Here is a 10982-nt window from a genome sequence, read left to right as displayed (position 1 = left end):
ATGGTGTCCGCTTTAAATCTGGTCACCTTACCCTTTAGTGACATCGCTGAAGGAAAAAGAAAGTTAAACTCAGAGAGAAACTGGCTTTGTCCATTTCACTTAAAAGTCAGAATGGAGACTAAAATCCAAGTCATTGACCTCTAGCCTAGGGTGACTTTTAACCCTGTTAGTGTTGGCTGTGTTAGAGGAACACCCAGTGTGCATGGAGTGGGCTCTTTCAACCAAATCCATATATGTGCAGCTTGTTGTCATGTGAAAGGCCCTGGGATAGAAATTAAGAGGTCCCTAATCTCCCATTGACTTGCTCTGTGCTCCTGGGCAAGTCATGTATTCCCTTTGTTTTCCCATCCATAATGTTAGGAGAATGGATGTTGGACTACCGCTAAGATTCCCTCCAGTTCTGAAAGGTCAGTGAGGATGGAAACGATGTCTGATGGTACTCCTGGTGGATTGTATCGCCTTCATGTCACTAAGACTAAGGGATAGTGAGCTCCTTAATGGCAGAGTGGTTTTATAGCTGTCATAACACTCATCATATTTTGAACACATTGGCCAAATTAAACGAAGACCTAGGCTGTCCCATTTTTTGTTGTTTTGCATGCATTCTTCTCCGATGATATCTACATGCCCTTTCCTTGGATGGCTGTCTTCATCCTTGTATCTCCTATCAAGTTTTCGTATGAGAATGTTTTAGCATATGCTCCAAATCTTTGTAGACCCCATTTACCTACTTTCCACTTACCCACTTTCCCCCTGCTTCATTTTTGCCCAGCTCTTTCGATTATTCATTCGCTGCTTCCACAGGATTCTACTGCATGCTAGACTAGGTGTCTGCAAACTTTTTGCATAAGGAGCCAAGTAGTAAATATTTTAGGCTCTGCGGGCCTTACAGTATCTGTTGCAACTCTTCAACTCTGCTGTTATAGTGAGATGGCAGTCATAGATAATACATAAATGGCTGAGTGTGGCTGTATGCCAATAAAGGTTTATATATGAATGCTGAAACTGGAAGTTCATATAATTTTCACAGATCATAAAATATTACCCTTCCTTTGATTTTTCTCCCCAGCCATTTAAAATTGGGAACAACATTCTAAGCTCTTGGGTTGTATAAAAGTGAGCCGCTGACTGGACTCGGTTGGCAGTATACCATCCTCTGGGCTGCCCAAGCCAGTTGCTGTTGAGTTGATGCCAATTCACAGCAACCTTATTGTCTCAGGATAGATCAATGGATGGTTTTTCAAAAGCATATTCCAGACCTTTCTTCTGAGGTACTTCTGGATGGGTTTGAACCACCAACTTGTCCATTAGCACCTGATTGTGTTAACCATTTGCACCACCTAGGGAAACCTATTCCTGAGGCCCATCAATTACATATCTATTGCCTTATGCAAATGCTTTATAAATGATTTTTTAAAATAAAGGGGAATAAGTAAGCATCCACCCTATCTTCATAATTACTATATAATTATCTTTATGGATGCTACACTTTGGGTGACTTGCAGAAATACCGTGATTAACATGATTCTAAGCTCATGTGTTTACCATCTATGGTTATTGTTGTTACATACCTGCAGGGACTGTGAATTATTTAATGTGACTCTTCTAGTCAAAGTCTCTAACTCCCACCAAAGACCCCTTTCTTTCATGGATCTGGTAAGAAGGTGGGGAAGATACTGATAGGATTCTCCTGTGAGTAATTGTGAACAGGATTCCCTGGATTGCCATCCTGCTGTGTATAATATGAGCCCTCTGAGAAGCAGGAGGAGGGATCTCATTTCCAGCAAGAGCTAGGAGCGAACCTGTCTAGCAAACCTCCTGGATCCAGAGGACAGCTAGGATATCAGAGGTGCAGCAGCAGAACTGGGAGCCAGGGCCTGGGACACGGTGGTGGGCTTCCCAATATCCAGGGCAAGGAGAGTTGAATGCTTTTGTGCAGGAGGCTGGCTTTGGGAGCTGGAACTTAATGCTGTCTGGCTGATGTTTATAGCAGAGGGGCATGCTCCTTTGGCATTTATTAACAAACTTGAAATAAGGTTGTGACATGTCCTGATAAACAACTCAGCTCTGAGCACTTCTCTCAGAGTGTGGCAACTTGTGAACTTCCTAAATAAACCCATTAATCATGAATTTTGTCTGTGAGTTCCGTGTAGCCATGGCAGTGGATATTAGTAGAGAGGTAAAATAAAGAACGTTAATTAAGACACTATAGTGCCATCGAGTTGGTCCAACTCACAGTGACTGTGCTTACAACAGAACGAAACACTGCCCGGTCCTTACCATCCTCACATTCGTTCTCTCGTTTGAGCCCACTGTGCAGCAGGGTGTCAGTTCAGCTCCCTGATGGGTCTTCCTTTGTTGGTGTTGCCTTTCTACTTTATCAAGCATGATGTCCTTCTCCAGGGACTGGTCTCTCCTGACAGCATGGCTCCTGACAAAGCCTTACCACCCTCATGTTTAAGGAGGATTCTCTTGGTTCTTTTGGCAGGGTCCATGGTGCTTTCAATATTTCTCTCCAGCACCATGATTCAAGTGCATCAACTCATCTTTGAGCTTCCTTAGCCAATGTCCAACTTTCGCAAGCATAGGAGGAGATTAAAAATACTATGGCTTATAAGCTGATGATCTGAAATGTAAACTCCTCACTCAATTGATGTTTGTTTGTTTGTTTTTAAGAAGAAAATACCATAGCTTGGGTCAGGTAAACCATAGTCCTCAACATGACATCCATTGATGGTAGAGATAGTTATTAAATAAATAATCTGAAAATGTTATACGATTTGCTTAGGAGGGAAACTAAAGGGTCTGATTAGGAATTATAACAGGAAAATATCCTTTTCCTTTAAGTGGGACATCACCAGGTGAAGTGGAAGCAGAGTTGTATGGATGAATGGTATTTGGCCAGCCAGAGAGTAGATAAAGAAATGAACGTGGAGCTGAAAGGGGAAACCAAACCGCTGTGAAATGGGACCCAAAAATAATTCATGGTGGTGGTTGACCTCCACGATGAACGCATATAGTGTCACTGAAATGGTCATGTGAAAATGACTGAAGTGAGATGTTTGCTATCTGCACGCGCACACACACACACACACACACACACACACACACAGCCATAATAAAGCAAAGCAGGACCAGAAGTCTGCCACCCTTGGATTTGGATTCAGTTGTGTTACCACCTCATCATGTCACCCCAAACAGATCGCTGGACCTTTGCTATGTTAAAAAGCATGCCGTGGCTTTGGACATGCAGCGTGTGCCAAGTGTTACAGGAGTCACGGGACCACCTCATAGTTGTTTCAAGGCTGGTCATCCAAGGATCTGTTGTACATATTGAGATTTGGTGCAATGATTTGTTGCATAATGTTGATGTAGTTGGCACTGAGTTGACCCTCACCCATGAAGGAGACGTTATCTATGTGTATGTATGTTATGTCATGAAACAGCATCCAGATCTGTGCCATCTTCATGATCATTAAGGTATCTGAATCCATTGTTGTGGCTTCTGTGTAGTCAGTGTCTTGCTATCCAGGGGCCTCATCCCACACTATATTAGATAAGAGTCTATCATGATCCTTTGGCTTTTTATTGACCAATTTTTAGGAGTAAATCACCACGTGTTTCTTTCTACTCTGTTATTCTGAAAGCTCTGCTAAATTCTGTCCACCATGGGTGACCCTACTTGTGTTTGAAATCCTACTTGTATCCCAACATCATAGCAACATTCAAACCACCACAACGCGACAAACTGACAGGGGATGATTCTTCAATAATAGGGCTCCCCAAAAACAGGACTAGAGGGTGCCAGGGGTCCTCCCCAAGCTTAGCCCTCTGTGATTCTGTGATCAGAGGTTCTTCTCTATACCTGAGCCTGTCAGATCTCCAGTCTCCAGCAAGGAAACGACTCAAGGTTGAGGTTCCTGAGTACAGTGAATCCCGGACCTGACCATCCATACTTTCTCTGCAATGAGGATTACAGACAATCAAGTCGTTTTCTTCAACAAAATGATAAACCTTACACTCCTGGAAAAGTCAAGAAGAATACAATTGATTCAAAGGTTCTTTGGCTTTCTATTACCTCGGTGACACCACAGGGATTTAGTGACATCTTACAGTGAGATGCTTCCACCCTCTGAGGACTCTGAGCTCAGTCAGCTCCCCGGCTCCCTCCCGGCTCCAGTTATCCTTGCTCTTTCAGCATCCCTTCCTGCCAGCACCTGAGCATACCTGGGGTAGAACTTCTCTCTCCTCTTCAGCCCCGATAGGCCAGTCAAACATCAGTCTGGTAACAGAGATCCAGACACACGATGTCAGGGCAAAACTCTGGGTGCCCTGAATTTAGTTTTCCATGGGATTTCCGACGCCCCCAAACTGGCTTCTCTCCCCTGCACGTGCTCTGGGTCCCACTCATGTGGCCTTGCTGCCGGTTTATCCTTCAGGAAGTCACTTCCCACAGCTCAGCTCCTTTCATTCCTTGGAACACTCAGAGAAGCTGAATGAGCCCTGCAATTCTGAGCGTCATCAAGAGATGACTCTCAGACTCGACACCAGCTGACCTGTGACCTTGGGGTGTGATAAATGGACCTGTGATGATAAATGGAGTTGTTGGCATCCAGGCTTTGGCTGCAGTGCCTTTGCCCCGCAGTTGCTCAGCTCCTACTATGCACCATGCCAGTTAACAAAGTATTCTTGTCCATAATCTTGCATTTATACTTGGGGTACGATTATCCCATGTGATGCGTGAGTAAACGGAGGCACTAGGACCAAGTTAATAAGTAGTGGTGGAGTCTGACTCAGGGTCCCAAGTCTTGATTAAACAGTAAACCATTGTTTGGAATGTGCTGAGAATCATTCTGGGGATTTGTGGCAACACCAGCCTCCCACGCTCTGGTCCCCACTGACGTTTCTGTATTATTTGGAGAAGCCATTTGCCAAGCTCTGAATTGGCTGGTTTGAGGCTGTTTTAACAAGGGGTATGGAGAGAGAAAATGCCTCTGCAGCTAGACAGAGGTGTGCACAAATGCAATTCTAGTTATTTTGTGCTTTTTTATAGTGAATTCTGGTTGCAGGTGAGTAACTTCTGAGAAACAATAAAATGAGTCAGGACCAATTCTTAAATCTTTAAATAAACCTAGTTTGTCTTGAACTAACCTTTAACTAAATCTAATTAGTTACTTTGCCACCAAAGTAAGTTACTTAGTAGACTACTAACTGCAAAGTCAGCAGTTCAAGTCCACCACTCATTCCATGGGAGAAAGATGAGGCTCTCTGCTCTCGTAAAGATTTACAGCCTCAGAAATTCAAAGGGGTAGTTCTACTCTATCCTATAGAGCCGCTGTGAGTTGAAATCAACTGGATGACAGTGAGTTAAACTTGTTAAACTCAGGAGCCATGGTGGTGTTGTAGTTTAATGTTGGGCTGTGATCCTCGGGGTCAGCAGTTTGAACCAACCACCAGCAGTCCCACGGAAGAAAGACTGGGCTTTCTACACTGGTAAAACGTTTCAGTCTTAGAAACCCACAGAGGTGTCACTGTGGGTCAGCATTAATTGACTCGATGGCAGTGAGTTTTGTTTGAGAGAGCTACTTAGCCCTCTAAGTTAAATTCTTCAAGTTAACCATCCTATTTCCAAATAGCCTGAGTTTCTTCCTTCCTGTTCCCCACCCTCTCTCCACCACCCTCTCTCTCCTCTCTGCTCTATCTGCACCTACTCCTCCCTTATCATTCTGATTCTTTCATTACCTGACCTTTTGTGTGTCAAGGGTAGAAGTCCAGGATAGGTAAGTTGATTAGGGACAGTAATTGGCTTGATGCCTCCTTGGGGGTATGGCAGGGAGTTTGGGGGAAATGGGAAGCTAATAACAATGAATACAAGATTGAAGAAAATGTGCTCCACCCCCCAGTGTCATGATCTGAATTCTACCTTGCAAGTCTGGCTAGACCAGAGGGTGTACACTGGTACACGTAGGAACTGGAAACACAGGGAATCCAGGGCGGATGATCCCACCAGGACCAGTGGTGTGAATGGCAATACTGGGAGCATAGAGGGAGAGTGGATTGGAAAGGGGGAACCAATTACAAGGATCTACATGTGACCTCCTCCCTGGGGGACGGACAACCGAAAAGTGGGTGAAGGTAGACGTCGGACAGGGCAAGATATGACAAAATACCAATTTATAAATTATCAAGGGTTCATGAGGGAGGGGGTAGTGGGGAGGGAGGGGAAAAAAGAGGACCTAGTGCCAGGGGCTTAAGTGGAGAGCGAATGTTTTGAAAATGTTGAGTGCAAAAAAAAAAAAAAATTGAAAAAAAAAAGAAAATGTTGAGTGCAATGAATGTCCAAATGTGCTTTACACAATTGATGTATGTATGGATTGTGATAAGAGTTGTATGAGCCCCTAATAAAATGATTTAAAAAGCAAACAAACAAACAAAAGATTGAAGAAAATGTTCTAAATCCGATGGTGGTGGTGGTGCTACAACTCTTCTTGATGTGATTGAACTATTGGATTATGTGGTATGTCAATTATATGGGGGGGGCGGGTAATCTGCTTGCATCGCTTTAAAGTCTTTGAACCCTCTCCTCCCCTCCAGTCTTGGAAGCAATAACGTTAAAACAAAAAATTAAACTCACTGCCATTGCGTCAATTCTGACTCCTAGTGACCCTCTAGGACAAGTAGAGTGGTCCTCTGTGTGCTTCCAAGATGGTAACTCTTTGCGGGAAAGAAAGCTCCATCTAGATCTCCCTCGGAGCAACTGGTGGTTTTGAACTGGTTTGGTTTTTAGCCACCCAACTCATAACCCACCACACCACCATGGTCTCTGGACTAGGAGCCATTAACCTGAAAGTCTGCCTCCCCAGACCGGGGACTGCCCTACGCCGAGAACACAGCTGTGGCTTTAGACCTTGAGTCTGTGAGAATGTGACAGAAGAGAGCAGACAGGACACATAGTGGGCACTTCACCACAGACCCCGAGACTCACCTTTTACACGCTCGGAGGTGCTGGGGCCACCAGACAACAGTCTTGGGTGGGTAGGCAGGCGTGTCTGTGGAGATCAAGCTGCACATGGGTTAGGGTAAGGCAAACACTGACCCGATCAGCTCTACCGGTGGTCTGAAATAGCACAGGCTAACCCGCCTGCTACACGGAGGGTGAAAGTCTTGGCAGCATGGAACTGGGACTGCAGGGGAAGGGATGGCCACAGGGAATGAGGGCCTCCCAAATGGCTTCTGTAGCCTGGGGAATATTTGGTAACCTAAATTTTGCATGGCTGCCCATTTTCTCTTCAGGACCTGGTCTTGGGAACCTAACCACAGTCTTTACAGTGAGAAGTGGGTGAATAGTTTACATTTTGCATCAATTTGGTTCCTGACTACCCCAGATCTTAACGTGCCCCCAGCACTTTCTTTTGAGTTATCTCAGTGAGCCCAGCCAGTTGTCATCCCGTCCCTTCCGACTCCTGAGACCCCATGTGTGTCAGAGAAGAACTGTGTTCCATCAGGGTATTAGTGGATGATCTGGGGGGAGTAGATCACTAGGCTTTTCTTCAACACACCTCTGGGTAGACGTGAACCTCCAACTTTTCATTTAGTAGCTGACCCATAGTAACCCTATAGGACACAGTAGAATTGCCCCTGAGGCTTTCTGAGACTGTAAATCTGTACCGAAGTAGAAAGCCTCATCTTTCTCTTGCAGAGTGGCTGGCAATTTCAAACTGTTGTCCTTGCAGTTAGGAGAGCAACTCATAAGCCACTATGCCAGTGGTTCTCAACCTGTGGGTCACGACCCCTTAGGGGTTTGAAAGACCCTTTCACAGGGGTCGCCGGAATCGTAACAGTAGCAAAATTACAGTTATGAAGTAGCAACAAACATAATTTTATGATTGGAGGGTCACCGCAACATGAGGAACTGTATTAAAGGGTTCGGCATTAGGAAGGTTGAGAACCACTGCACTATGCCATCAGAGCTATCAGTTTCTTAATCTGCAACAGGCGTGTTTGAGGTACAGTCTGGCTCACATAGTGAGTTTTCAGACTCAGATCTTTCTGATGTGGTCTAGGTAGTATGGTGTACACCTTGAGAAGACAAAATCTAAAGTCCAGGTTGAGTATAATATGGGAACTGGATCACCAAGGATTAGAAATAAAATTAGTAAAATAGGCACAATAAGCCATCTAGTACAGGGCAGATTCTCCCATTTGGCAGCCCTTACAAGCAATGCCAAGTGTTTGCCCCAAGGGCAAACTGCCCACCCTCCTCTACCCATCAGCAGAAGTGAGATTATCTTCTTTGAAACAGATATATCCCCCTTCACCTTGCCCATCAATCTCCACCTATGTGTACTGAACACCTATGTAAGAGTCTCCACCCAATAAGAGTATTCACTCAATAAACTAGCGCACTGCCACGTGGCATGGATTATCCAGTCCCTTCCCACGCCCTTCCTAATGAGAAACCACCCCCTGCTCAAGCAAGGCCTCTCCTGGAGCAGAGGTCTTTATGACGTACAAATTATGTAGTGACAATTGAGCTATAAGCATGACACAGTTATACCCTCCTACTTCCTGGGAGGCTGCATTGAACAATTGCCTGAATGCCACTGCCTGTTTTTTTGTTCTACCGTTATCCTTATAGCATTGGCATCATACTATATTTGGCTTTTTTTGTAATTGACTAACTTCAGCTAGCATAGTATTTTCCAGGTCCAACCACTTCATAAGTTGCTTCCTGGCTTCATCAGTGTATTCCATTATATATATATATATATATATATACACCGGCATTTCTTTATCCATTCTTTTACTGATGGACCTTAGGGCTGTTTCCGACTTCTTGCCACTGTGACCCGTGCCACCACGAGCATGGCAGTGCATATGTCTGTTTATGTTACCCCTCTTAGTTCTTTAAGGTGCATATTCAGCAGAGCTAGGACTGGATCTTATGGGATTTCCATTCCCAGTCTTGTCAGGTAGCACCATATTGCTTTCTACAATGGTTTACCATGTTTACAGATGCACCTAGTGTATGAGTTCTAGTCTTACTGAACCTCTCTCGCATTTGTTGTTTTCTGGTGTGGGTTGTTTTTGTTTTTAATTGGCTGTCATTGTCCATTAAGGTAAATGAGGGCTCATTGTTGTTTTGATTAGCATCTCTTGAATAGATAATGGCCCTGAGCATTTTTTCATGTATTAGTCTTTAGAAAATCTTTTTGGCAGAATTGCTTGTTCACGTCCTTTGCCTACTTTTTGATTGGATCATTGTTTTTATGGTTTTTCCTAGTCGAGGTCCCGATTTTAAAGATTAGTCTTTGGTCCTTGTGTCTTGCTGAAGATCTTTTCCTCATCTGTGAACTCCTTTTTTATTCTTTTGGCGAAATCTTTTGATAAACATGAGTGTCTTACTTTTAGTAGGTCCCAGTCATCTATTTTGTTTTCTCTTGTGTGTGTCCTTCATTAGGTTGAGTAGCATGTCTATGCCCTGCACGAGGGCCCTAAAGTTTGCTCCTGTTTTCTCACTGATGATCTTTAAGTCTTTGATTCATCTTGAAGACTTCTTTTGCCTCAGCATTTTGTTTCCATATGATGACTTAATTTCTTTTACTTTTACCGAATTCATTTCTAAAATGTTTTATGTGTGTGTGTGTGAGCACTTCTTAGTTCATATTCATCTACACGATTCTCTGCTCTATCATTTTAGCATTCTTAAAAATGCTTATCTAGAGGCGTTTTTAACATGATTCTGTTTATCTCCATTTCCTCATATAAGTTATTGTGACTGATGTCTGCTAGTACATGTTGGTTTCCCACACAGACTTGGATTTTGGATTTGCATGGGTACCTTCTACCAGAAGTTTCTCCGGTGACTATTATGTTGATGGAAGCATCCCAGGCATTGTCTTTTGTACAGGCTCCACCCCAGACTTGAGGGTAGTGCCTTCAGTCCAGGCCAGAGATGACCATTTGGGTTGACACTCTCCTTTATGCGTGGAATAGTTTTGAGCCTCATCCTCACAGGTCTGATACTGCCCAGCTAGTGTCACATGAGTGGCCCTTCCCTAACCCAAATGCAGACAGGCCGCTCCACAGAAAACCCAACCTTGGGGAAATAGCAGGGCTGGGGGAGGACAACCCCCCTCAGAAGTATCAGGCTTAACTCACCCCTTGATAGCCATTCCAGCTTTACTGCAGACAGAAAGCTTTGTCCCTAATGGCCATCATGTTTAAAACTCTCTGCCACCAAGTCTGTTCTGAGTGAGCCTGGAGGCCTGGGTAGAACAGCCCCTATTTGCGTCTGAGATTGTAACTCTTTATGGGAATAGACAGACTTGGCTAGCTGCCTCGGAGCAGCAGGTGGTTTTGAACTGCAGACCTTGCAGTTAACAGCCCAACATTTTACCCCTACCCCACAGGGCTCCTGATCATCATGGTTAAAGCCCCTTGATTTTTCCTGATTCCAGCCTCAGTCGCTCTTAATGAAGACTTCCCATCTGCTGCTGAGGAAATTTTCCCTTAAAAAGGTGTTATCGCAGGAGAGAGTCACCACGCCACTCCTGGCAGGCAGTCCCTCATTGACTTTGAACCATTAGGAAGTACTTAAGCACTCACATTTTTATTTTATCGCGTCTGGGATTGTCCCCTGTACTAAGGATGTTCTGGTTACACCGTAGGCTTTTCAATTACATAGCACTCCTCTAGGACAGAGCATAATTTTTTTTTTTTTTGCAGAGTCAGACATTTAAGTGGATTTTATTGTCAGTTTTTTATTGTAGTCATTTTAAAGCCAGCCACTGTTTCTGAAGCCGCCGTTGAGGGTAACTTACCTATTGATGACACAGCTCTATGGTGTTTCATACCACACAGCTTAAGTGTCTGGACATCGTTATTTTTAAAGCAGAGACGTGTGTGTGTGTGTGTGTGTGTGTGTGTGTGTGTGTGTGTTTGTGTCCACCTAAATGTAGTTTTAGGGATCCATATATTTT

The 10982-nt window shown here is 44.1% G+C and overlaps 1 protein-coding gene and 1 long non-coding RNA gene across 2 annotated transcripts in view; one reads left to right on the top strand and one right to left on the bottom strand.

Annotated features, from left to right (window-relative positions):
• Positions 1–4559, bottom strand: part of LOC123521333 — a 9549-nt gene extending 4990 nt beyond the window's left edge. The window contains exon 1 of the long non-coding RNA XR_006679792.1: positions 4228–4559. This is a non-coding gene — a long non-coding RNA (uncharacterized LOC123521333). The remainder of the gene's footprint in view (positions 1–4227) is intronic.
• ALK (ALK receptor tyrosine kinase) overlaps positions 1–10982 on the top strand; it is a 689240-nt gene that overhangs the window by 141758 nt on the left and 536500 nt on the right. The gene's annotated exons all lie outside the window — the stretch shown is intronic.

Source organism: Echinops telfairi, unplaced genomic scaffold, assembly GCF_000313985.2.
Source record: "Echinops telfairi isolate 266 unplaced genomic scaffold, ASM31398v2 ScPeMD7_10;HRSCAF=50, whole genome shotgun sequence".
NCBI classification, from domain to species: Eukaryota; Metazoa; Chordata; class Mammalia; order Afrosoricida; family Tenrecidae; genus Echinops; species Echinops telfairi.
This window is presented reverse-complemented; position numbering and strand designations above follow the sequence as displayed.